This window comes from Triticum aestivum, chromosome 5D (assembly GCF_018294505.1).
Source record: "Triticum aestivum cultivar Chinese Spring chromosome 5D, IWGSC CS RefSeq v2.1, whole genome shotgun sequence".
Taxonomy (NCBI): domain Eukaryota; kingdom Viridiplantae; phylum Streptophyta; class Magnoliopsida; order Poales; family Poaceae; genus Triticum; species Triticum aestivum.
Window position 1 is genome coordinate 254,561,785 of NC_057808.1, and position 11,323 is coordinate 254,573,107.

The window sequence follows — 11,323 nt, forward strand, 5'->3', positions numbered from 1 at the left end:
TGATGATACGTGTTTGTCACAGTAGGTCGCGTTTTTTGTCATGCATGTAGATCCATGACAAATTTATGACAGAATCAAGATAGTCATACCTGTGATGTCATAGAAGTGTTGCATGAGATTACCAAAATTATCATCACGGAAGTGTCCACTTCCATGACGATAAATCGCGCATCATAGAAGTGCTTTCGTCAAGGGTGACCGACACGTGGCATCCACCGTAACGGAACGCCGTTAAGCTATCGGGTCGGGTTTTGGATCCGATAACCCGTTAACAGCCCCGACCAATGGGGATTTTCCACGTGTAAAATCATCATTGGCTGGAGGAGACACGTGTCAGGTCTGCGTTGGCATAGGTGTCACTCATCCAATGGGCGAGACGCGCCTATGATATGTTGACACGTGGACCAGCCCATCAAGTTTAAATGGGCCGGCCCAACTGAAGGCCCACAAGATTTTGTGGACCATAATGGGCCGGCCCAGCTAAAGGCCCACGAGATTTTGCAGACCATAATGGGCTGGCCCAGCTAAAGGCCCACAAGATTTTGCGGGCCATAATGGGCCGGCCCAGGTAAAGGCCCACAAGATTTTTGTGTGCCATAATAGGCCGACCCAGGTAAAGGCCCACAAGATTCTTGCGGATCATAATGGGCCGGCCCAGCTAAAGGACCACGAGATTTTGCCGACATTAATGGGCCGGCCCAGCTGTAGGCCCACAAGCTTTTGAGGACCCTAGTAGGCTGGCCCATTAACTGGCTGCCATGTTTTGGGCCAAATGCCGGCCCATATTTGATCTGGTCCATTAATGGCCTGCCACGCTCCGGGCCTAATAGTGGCCCATATGAGATCCGGCCCGTTAAAAGCCTACCACGTTCTGGGCCAAATTACGGCCCAGATCAGGTCCGGCCCTTTAAGAGGCTTTGGGCTCAATTATGGCCCATATCAGATTCGGCCCGTCAATTGGACACTATGCTTTTGGGCCCACTTGCTAAAGGCCCACTTAGTAATTCGGCCTGATATTAGTTTTGGCCTGTTAAGGGCCCATTTAACATTTCGGCCCTATATTAATTTCGGCCTGTTAAAAGCCCGTCATATAGTTGGGCCTAACTACGGCCCGGTTTGCATCCGGCCTGCTCGCAGCCGATATCTGATTGGGCCAAACAAGGACCGAGACAATTTTGGCCTGTTAAAAGCCCGTGATTTGATTCGCACAATCATGGGCTGGGGTTCATTTCGGGCTGCTGCCGGCCCGTGAGCTGTTCGGCACGTTTCAGGCCCAACCTACATCGTGATTGTATGACGGCCCGATTATGTACCGTAATTTTACGGTTTAGCCGGTTTACTGCGAAGACAGGATATATATATAGTAAAATAACTACAGCATCGTGAATAAGAAAAAACCTAGACTATACAATAAAGAAATTACGGCATATTAAAACCACTGGGCATCAAAGTTCGCCACTATGGTAATAAAGCACAAGCAGACAGCAGATTACATACACTGGGCATCAAAGATCGCCACCAGTGCAAATAAACACGCCGACAAAATAATATACAAAACCGACAGCACTTCAATAGAGTTCAAGAAAGGTTAGCCTGCTGGGGAGCTGCAGCGCAAGCAGCTGAGCAAGATGATGAGACTGCGCTTGTTCAACACTTATATCTTCCTCACTCTGAAAGATAAACAAGCAGATAGATGACAGGTTTTGCACATAAAAGTATCAGTGCTGACAATTCATCACATTTCTTACTGACGAATAAAGTGACACAGTTTAAAATTGCATTAACACAATATGGTATTGTTCAGGTCAAGACATGGCAGGAAATGACATTGTGAAGGAATTGGCAGCTTCACGACACCACTAGATTACAGATCAAGAACTCATAAGTATCAATGGTTAGTGTGCTGTCAATTTATACCATTTTAGATTGGAAAATAAAGAGACGGTTTAAATAATAGTAGAATGATATGACATTGTTCATAGTTAAGACATTGCAGAATATGACATTGTGCTGTAGTGGGTAGGTTCACCACACCACTGGATTACGGTTGAAGAACAGAAGTTACCATGCAGTGCAAAAGAAGATCACTTGCTCTGTATAGTTTAATTTACATGGTATGAAGAAGGAACTTGGTTGTACAACTGAAAACTTAAATTGAGAAAGGACAAACTTTTGTTATGAACTACATAATAAACTTTAAACAAGCAATTTGATGCAAACACCAAAAATAAACAGCTGTTGCAGTCATGCCTAACCAAATATATACAACAAAGTTTGAAGGCTTGAGATGGACAAACTTACATTATTGGTGAAGACAGGCTCTATAAAGGCCTTGTCCATGCTGATGGGGGGCAATTCAAGAGGTTTACCACAAAATCTTCTTCAAAAGCATTGCCTTTATTCTACATTTTGTTAAGAGTAAATATAGATGTGATAATATACGAACAAATGGAGAATATTTAAGATAAGATGAAGAGTGATGCTACATAACCAAGTAGCTATAAATGTAAGTGCAGCGATACAGGCAAAAGGTACAGCCAAGAGCAATGCACAGCTAAACTTCTTCAGTACCAACCTTATGGTAAGAGTAAATATAGATCTGATGTGTAGAAAATGGAGGGCAAAGGAAAATAAGCTGCAGAGTGATGGTACATGAACAACTACATGTCATTATAAGTACACTGATAAAGGACAGCATGTACTTACAAGAACAATGCAGAGCTAAAAAAACATTGGCATTGGATATATTCTACACTAATGTAACCATTCATATAGATCAGATAATTTGGAGCGAACAATTTATAAGCAAGCTGTCATGCATACTGCTGTCACATAATGAACCAGGTATGTATGCAAGTACAGTGATACAGGACAACAGGTACTAACAAGAGCAAAGCAGCGGGCGGCATATTTGCGATATCCTATCGTTCTTGTCAAACCGGAATTCTTCTTCGAGCAGATTTCCTGCAAAAAAGATCCGTAAGGCACATGCGGAAAAGTAGAAGTTCAAATTGTCATGTGATTTCATAGACAGTACCTCATCCTGGGAACGTGACCAGTGCATAACAAGGTTTTTCCATTCAATGTCTTCTAAATTTAGCACTGCAGACTTCACCGGAAATTCGTTTATAGACTTGCCATCAAAGTGTGATTTCCTCAGGTAACACCGATACTGCTGCAATGCTTCCTTGAAAAGCACAAGCAAGCTTTGCTCGTCATGACTATCCAGATTGACCCTCGCCTAGTTACAACAATGTAATGTAAATCATTGATGTGTTCAATCAGCAGAAAACAGGAAAATAATAACCATGAATAATAGCACTTACACGTAAGTTGGACAGGAAGATGTGAAAATGGTGTTTGTCTTCACAATAATCTTCCCATGATGGGAATATATGCACGTAGTCCCTAACAACATTGAAAGCATTGTCTTTTAAACTGGGAATAAATGGAATGGGGTTCCAATCTGCAGGAATTGGTCGTCTCTATAGTTGGGATAGGTCTTCGGCCGGTGGACTTGCTGTACTTTTTGCTGGAGTGCGATTTTTCTGTGGTACAGCTGGTGCTATGGCAAATGAAATCGGTATACCTTTTGCAGGAGTGCAGGTCCTGTGTGGTGGGGCTAGTGGTGTGGCCATTGAAGTATGGGTACAGTCTGCTGGAGTCGGTCCTACGTTTTGTGTCACTGGTTGTACATCCAATATAAGTGGGGTGCTGTCTGATTTCTTCGGCACCACCACGTTTTTCAAGGACTTTGCTGGTGCTCCTTCAGGTTCGGCAATCACCCTCTTCCTTTTTGATGTCTGATGCACAAGAACAGCATTTGAGTGGAAAAACATGGTATGATGACAGATGGAATATGTATTGATAATGGATGGGCATGGCATCTCGACATATATGATGAGTAAACTAAGCAGATGGTGGTGCAACAAAGTAGAAGAAATGCAAGACAACATATGAAAGATACCCGCAATCAATAAAACATTGCCAAATTAGAACAGGCACCTTGATGGGTGAACAAGACAGGCCATCTGCCTTTGACTCCTCGAGGTTAGAATAGTCATTAGGATCATATTCTGAACAAGAATCAACAGGTGGGGAGCGTATGAGTTTCATTGCATCCAGAATGGCACTCAATGCCTTGGTGCCAATTTTGTAAGTCATTGCAGTGTTTAGCTTCAAGAGTGGACTGCTGCTAGTGCGACACAAAGCAGCTACACAGATCATAGTGTAGATATAACGGGAAAACCTTAAGCATCAGAGTAAAATCATCAAAGTGGAACTTGCTGGAATATATGTGCTAGTATTGCCGGTACGGCTAGAAAGGCTTCGAACACTAGCTCTCTTCAAGTGAAGGTGCGGTACTGTTAATATCAGTGTAACTCTCAAAGGCGACACAGCTCCCCGCATTTCCTTGCTATTCTTATAGGATTCAAGTGGGCAGGCCACTAAAAATCCTATTCCTATGTTTACAAGATCCTACGAATCAAAGAGGCTCAAAGTGTCCATCACAACCGATCGTATAGACCTCTACACTGCAAATGTCCCTGCTCATCTTCAGTACAAGGAACATACTGTACTACTATCATACTCCCTTCGTTCCAAAATATAAGTCTTGGTAGAGATTTCCACTATGGATCACATACAGATGTATCCAGATACATTTTAGAGTGTAGTTTCACTCATTTTGCTCCATATGTAGTCCATGGTGGAATCTATACAAAGACTTGTATTTAGGAATGGAGAGAGTACATATTAAAGAAGAACGGAAGAGGAACATGGTAAAGAAGAGCAAGCAGATTTTGGATAATAAAATGTTGGTTGCGCAGTGCCCACACATGATGAACCAGAGCGCATTAAGAATGCAACTCCCAGCTGTCTCTCGACCATTTCAGGCGGTTGGATGAAGATCCTACGTCTCCTAACCCTCCTTCTTCCTCGTCTCTGATTCTTCCCATACAGAACACCGCACGGGCCGCCGGCCGGACCGCCGGCCCCCACCGCCTGTGTTCCTCCGCCACCCCCACCCCCCACCCCCGCCGCAACCCCCACCCGCGTCGAGTTTTCTTCGTTCGGGGAGGCCCCACAACCACCCGAGCCCCTTCGATCGCACCAGCGAACTCCGGCGAGCTCTAAAAAATCGACTGACCAAATTTTGAAATTTAGTCTACTGTGATTTAACTAGTGTGGAATATAAAAGGGGAAAACCATAAGCATTGGGAGTATAGTGTTGAGCGTGCCATGGCGGATCTGAAGGTGCAAACCGGACAAAGGCAACTTCACAACTAAGACAAGAAATCAGAGTAAAGCAGTGGTGATCTATTTTCTTGCTGTGATAAATAAGTTCAGCAGATACGAAAGAGTACCGCCTCTAGTGCGGTGCCGTGTACGCATCTGCTGAGAATTTGACGGTGCTGCGGTAGCGATGGCTGTCGGCGGCGTGGAAGCTGATCTAGGAGGGTAGACGGTGGCGGCGGCGCGCGGTGGACGGGACGGTCATAGGAGCGGCGCCGGCAAGGTGGACGACGGCGGGGATGAAGCAAGAGGACGGGATGCAAGGATCCCGGTCTGAAGCCGTGGATGAGAGAGGTCGATCTCTTGTAATGGACGGCGGCGTCGGGGTATCAGCTCCGGCATGGTGGAGGAGGACGGCGGTGGATGGGGTGGCGGACGGCGGCGGGCGGAGGAGGGTGGGGTGGAGAGGGTGTTTTGGCGCCCATGGAGTACGAATGGGGAAAAGGGAGGTAGAGAGGAAGGGGGGAACCATGTATTCAGGGCGCGCTTGTCTCAAATGCGAGAAAATTTACAAACTTAACCCCCGTTTCAAATTTCTACTACATCACAGCAACATTAGTCGGTTGGGGATAGGACGGTAATCTCGCATACACCGAATATTTGCCGACGAGAGTTTGGTTTTGGCGCCCACCGTGTATGAATATGAATCGGGGAGGGAGTCGATTTCGGCCGAGGACACACTGTGTTTTGGCGCCCACCGTGTATGAATCCGGGTGAGAGGCGGTTACGTCACGTTTGGGTGAAATTACAAACCTACCCCTATCGAAACCTATAGAAATCCAGCAGATAGGCTTTGCGTGGCAGGGATAGCCAGTAGTGATTTCCATCTCGCAGATTTTGGCCTCGGGCGGTTACTGCGACTTTCCCCGCTTCGTTCAAATTTTGCAGAGTGCACGTTTACCGTGCCAACTCAATTCGAATCCCGTTTGTATTCTATTTTTTTCGGGCGGGATCCATTTTCAATTGGAATCACATTCTATATACATCATTTTTTTTATATATACTTTCAAAAGCACAACAAAGAATTCTGCTCCTTTATATGTATAATATGATTTACAAATACAACGATCTCGAAATCTTAAGGTTGAATTTGAAAAAATTTAACCAAATTATGTTCTACTAAAATGTATGGATCAGTAATATCTACATATTTAATAACATAGATGTGTGTGAATTCATATGAGTATGCATGTTTGATAGATCAATTTTGGTTCGAGTATGCATTACATGTATCATCATCTCGAATTCAAATATTTGAATCCCTTTTTTGTTCACTCCTTTCACGCCCATCTCTCTCGCATGCATGCTCGTTCAGGTAGCTATCACTCTCTTTTCTCCAGCTCACCCGCACGCTCACTTCATGTTTCTCCTATCCTCGCAAACATGGTCTCTCGACGTCTCCCTTGAGAAGTGTCACACTCTCCCTATCATTATACATTACACGGTTTTCATTATCTCTCACGTCTCTACTGTTCTCCTGTATCACTCGGTACCTAAGCTTTCTTTTTCACCGCCACACACACAATCTCCACTCGTCTTTCACCTTGTCTTTCTCTCTATGGGATTCTCTCACACACCCTATATGTCTCTACATATGATTCATACCACTAAAATTACTCTCTCTCTCCTGTAGACACAACATTTGTTGCGGTCTCCTTTTCGTCTCCATCCCAGACTGACATTATTCATTTGTTTACCGATCAGACAACCCCGACTACCGTCTCCTCTCTCTCTCACAGACACACACACACAACTATTGCTTCCACCCCCTTCCCGACTACCGTCTCTCTCTCACACACACACAAAACTCTCGCTTTCGCACCCCGACTCGTATTTCTCTCACAAACATTTATCGACTAGCTAGCCTCTAGATAGGTTTATACACCCGCACACTCGTGCTTCCACCATCGCATACATGTCTCTCTCCCGCTCCTTGTATCTATGTAGATTTTTCTTCCCTTCTTGAGACACGCCCTCTCGATCGTGCACACACACACTATCGCCTCATTTTAAGCTGATACCTATCGCCCACACACTCCTTGTGTCTTTGTCACACATGCACTCCGTCCTCCTCCACTCTCCCTCTCTCTCACACACACATGTGCTTTTTGCAACAACTAGCAAGATGCCCATGCGTTGCACGAAACATCAAGATGCATTTGTATGAGTAGTTTATCTTGTGGGGGAAAAGGATGAATGAGGGAAGGCCTTATTTGCAAATGTGGAGAGGGGTGTGGGTATCTTTTTGCAAAATTGCCATAGTTTCCTTCCTATCCGTCAGATATAGATCGGACGGCCTATATTGCAGGATGGCAGGCACACGATCATCACCGACAATGCTTTTTATAAGAGTAGGGATAAAAAATAGAGTTGGTGATGATGGTGGGCCTGCCATCCTGCAATGTAGGTCATCCGATTTATATCTGACGGATATGAAGGAAAATATGGCAATTTACCCGCACTCTTCACCACATTTGCAGATAAGGCCTTCCCTCGTTCATCCTTTTCTCCCACAAGATCTTGATGTTCCGTGCAACGCACGGGCATCTTGCTAGTAAGAGTAGAAATTAGACATATACCACTTCTCGAATCTTGAAACCAACAACATTCCTCCCTTATCTCATCAAAACCGCCAAAGGAATATATTTTGAGTGAAACATAACATATTTGTAGTTATATACGTATTTCAAAACTAGACCTTTTTCTATCAAATCGGTGAATATGTATTAATCTACTTTGATCGTGTGGCAACGCATTGGCACATTGCTAGTAGTTATTATAATTTTTTGGACACCAGACAAACGGTGGAGTACATATATGAAGAGAAGAGGCGCACGCACGCAGTCGGCCTCTCGATGTCTTGCACACATGAGTGTTACGTAAAGGCGACGTTAACAAATAAACCCTAAAACCCTAGGTGCACGATTGCTGCATTCGCGGGTACCGGGTACGTGGTGGAGCACCTTTGTAGGAATAGTCAGCTCGCGTGATAATTTGATCTGTAGGAGTTGATGGTCGGGACCACAGGTGAGCGACTTGGAGCGCGGTGGCTCGCCAGTTGCCACAGATCAAGTAGCCATGTTTAAAATATCCTTTTTTAGCGGGGTTAAGAGTTCCGATTTTCAATGGCGCGTTATAAATAGTAACTAGTTTTTAGAACGATTGGTATGGAGTGAAAATGGAATTCATAGTACTACGTACCTCCTTGGCGTATGGTTGTATGGTTTTTTTGCGATGGAGGTTGTATGGGTTTATGTTGCGAGATGTTGAACCTGGTAGTTCTAGGGAAAATACTATGGTTTAGATTTAGATGCTGGTTTTCAGTAATGAAAATCGGAAGGGGAAACCCTTCTTTGATTAAAAAACTACTACCTCCATTCTGGTTTACTAGTCCCATCGTACTTTGGGTCAAAGTTTGTCCACGAATTTTACTTGTAAAATGTGAATGGAAAACGAGATGTTGTTATGCCCAAACAAAAAAGGACTGGAGGGAGTTATTGCTCTGACACGGACGCGACCTCTCATAGCGCAGGCATTGAACCGGCGCGCCGGCCAAGAGGGCCGCACTCGCTGCAGGCCCGGCTGAGCACGCCTCCTCGCCGCGTGCTACCAGCTTAAGACTGCCCCGCCTGCCTTCATTGAATCCGCGCGTGTGCCGGCAACACGTCCTTCCGCGAGCCGGCAGGCATTTTAGAACACAAAAAATGACTAAAATATAATTAATTTACGCATGGTCTTGACTTGTTGTGCTTGCACTGGTAGCAGGAACTAGTAGAGGATTTTCTTTATTTATAACTCTCCTCACATTTTTTTGGCTTTGAAGTGAATCATGGTTGTGGACATTATGTATGAATGTGGAGATATCTGTGAACATGAGTTTGATGTGGAAATTGAACTTTGAATGTCGGGCTTGCGCGTGAACTATACCATGTCCAATGCTTCGTCTGTTATTGTTTGGAAAGTAATTGTTGTTATTACATGACCCGAAAAAAAACATTTTGTGCCACATCAGTAGATGCACGGACATCACAACAGGCATGCTGACTGGATAAACATTTGAACCTAGCTATTATGAAGGAAATTTTGTATTGACAACAGTTTTAGATAGCAGGAGACGCCTAGCCTGCTCTGCCTCTGCTAGCTTATTTCTGGCTTCTTCCATCTCTTCTTTGGCTTGGGTGAAGAGAGAATCTGATTGCTCTTTTCGCTTCTTCAGGAACTCAGCTACATTCTCAAGGGCTGTTGCACGCTTTCTTTCAGCCTTTACTAATGCCACGAGGACACGAACAGCTGACGACTCCACCTGGCTTGTGTGTGATCCAGCATCATCTGGGAATTTGCACCTTGTGTCTATTCCAGCATCATTAAGGAACTGGTACCTTGTGTGTAATCCAGCCTCATTTTGGAAACATGATCTCGAGGTTGACCATACTTCCCTCCTCGCAGGAACTGCATCCTGACATGAAGTTACTTCTTTTTTAGATCAATACTCAGAGCAACCTAGATCCATTTAGTAGAAGCCAGATAAACAGAACTCGGAGAAGTGAATTCAAAAAGAAAAAATAAAAATAAAAACAGACTACAAGGTGAGAACACCCACTTCCTACATCAAGCTAAAAACGAAAGCATTAGGATGATTAAGACTCTTCTTATTACACATCAAAGAACACCACGCTTAAGAGAAACAGAAACTACGACATATACACATCGAAGAACACGAGGCTACACGAAAGTAATTGAAAGGGTGTTACTTACCAAAGATCGTTTTACAGGTTCGGTGCAGCTCCTCTTTAACTTGCCACGCTCCTTGAAGATGTCCCGAATATCCCGTGTTTGGTCTTCATTGCTCCTCTGCATGTTCGCACTCGTGGTTTTAAAATCTCAACACAGCAAGAAAAATATACTACTAGCAATACTCGCGCATCTTGTGGGCAACATTAAAGCACTCGTCTGCCATGTTAGAGCATCTCCAACAGAATCGCAACGCGCGGCGCTTTAAAAAAGCGTTTACAGTGCTGAGATCGAGAAGTAGATACTAGAGAGTAGAGGATAGTTCTCAGCATAGATAGATAAAAAAAAGATAATTCAACTACTCCTTGTCGTCCGACTCCTCCTCGGTGATGTCCTCCTCCAACGTCTGACTGTAGGCGTGAAGATACCGATCGTCGTCGGATTCCCAGGGCGACGCTGCTCCTAGCCTCATGTTGAATTGAGCGTCCGCTTTTCGCCTACGCTTGTCCTCGCGATAGGCGGCTCGCTCCGTCCTCCTCTTATCCCTCTCCGCCCTCCTTTGAGCGTAGAACTCGCGCTCGTTGATGATGTCCTGCAGGAAGTGTTGGCGCCACAGCGCCATGGCTTCCCCGTCCATCTCGGCGATGCCGAGACGGTGCTCCCGCCTCCGGTTGTCGCAACGATCCTCGTCGGTTCTAAGCCGTGGCAGAGGCGCGAGCTCCTGCGCCCGCTCCCGCGTCGGCACGTTGGGGAAGTTCAATGTTCTATGAGGTCACCGGAGGCGCCACACCGCCGCGTCGTACGTGTGGGCGGCCTCGTTGGCGGTGTCAAAATTGCCAAGGCCGAGGCGCATCCCGCGGAACCGGATCTCGGCGGAGAAGCCGCCGGAGGGGCGCGCGCGGACGCCGCGGTATCCCCAAGTTTCCCGGCGACGCGGCGGCATGGTGGCGCGGCGGCGGCGAGGCGAAAAAGAGCGGGGAGAGAGCGGTGGCGAGGCACAGAGCGGGGAGAGAGAGTTGGCAAGGCACAGAGTGGTGGGAGGGCGTTGGATTTTATAAAGCGCGCCGGACGCCGCGCGCCAAAACTAGCGCACGCCCGGCCGCTTTTTCCCGCGCGCGCGCGATCCTTTCCCAACGTCTCTGCTATCTCTACTCTCTTCTCTACTGTTATATTTATTTTATATTTAATATTTATCTCTACTTCCTTTACTGTCTACTTTTTTTTCTCTATACTTTTTTTCTTGCAATATAGGCCGTCTGATTTATATCTGACAGATAGGAAGGAAACAAATGGGAAT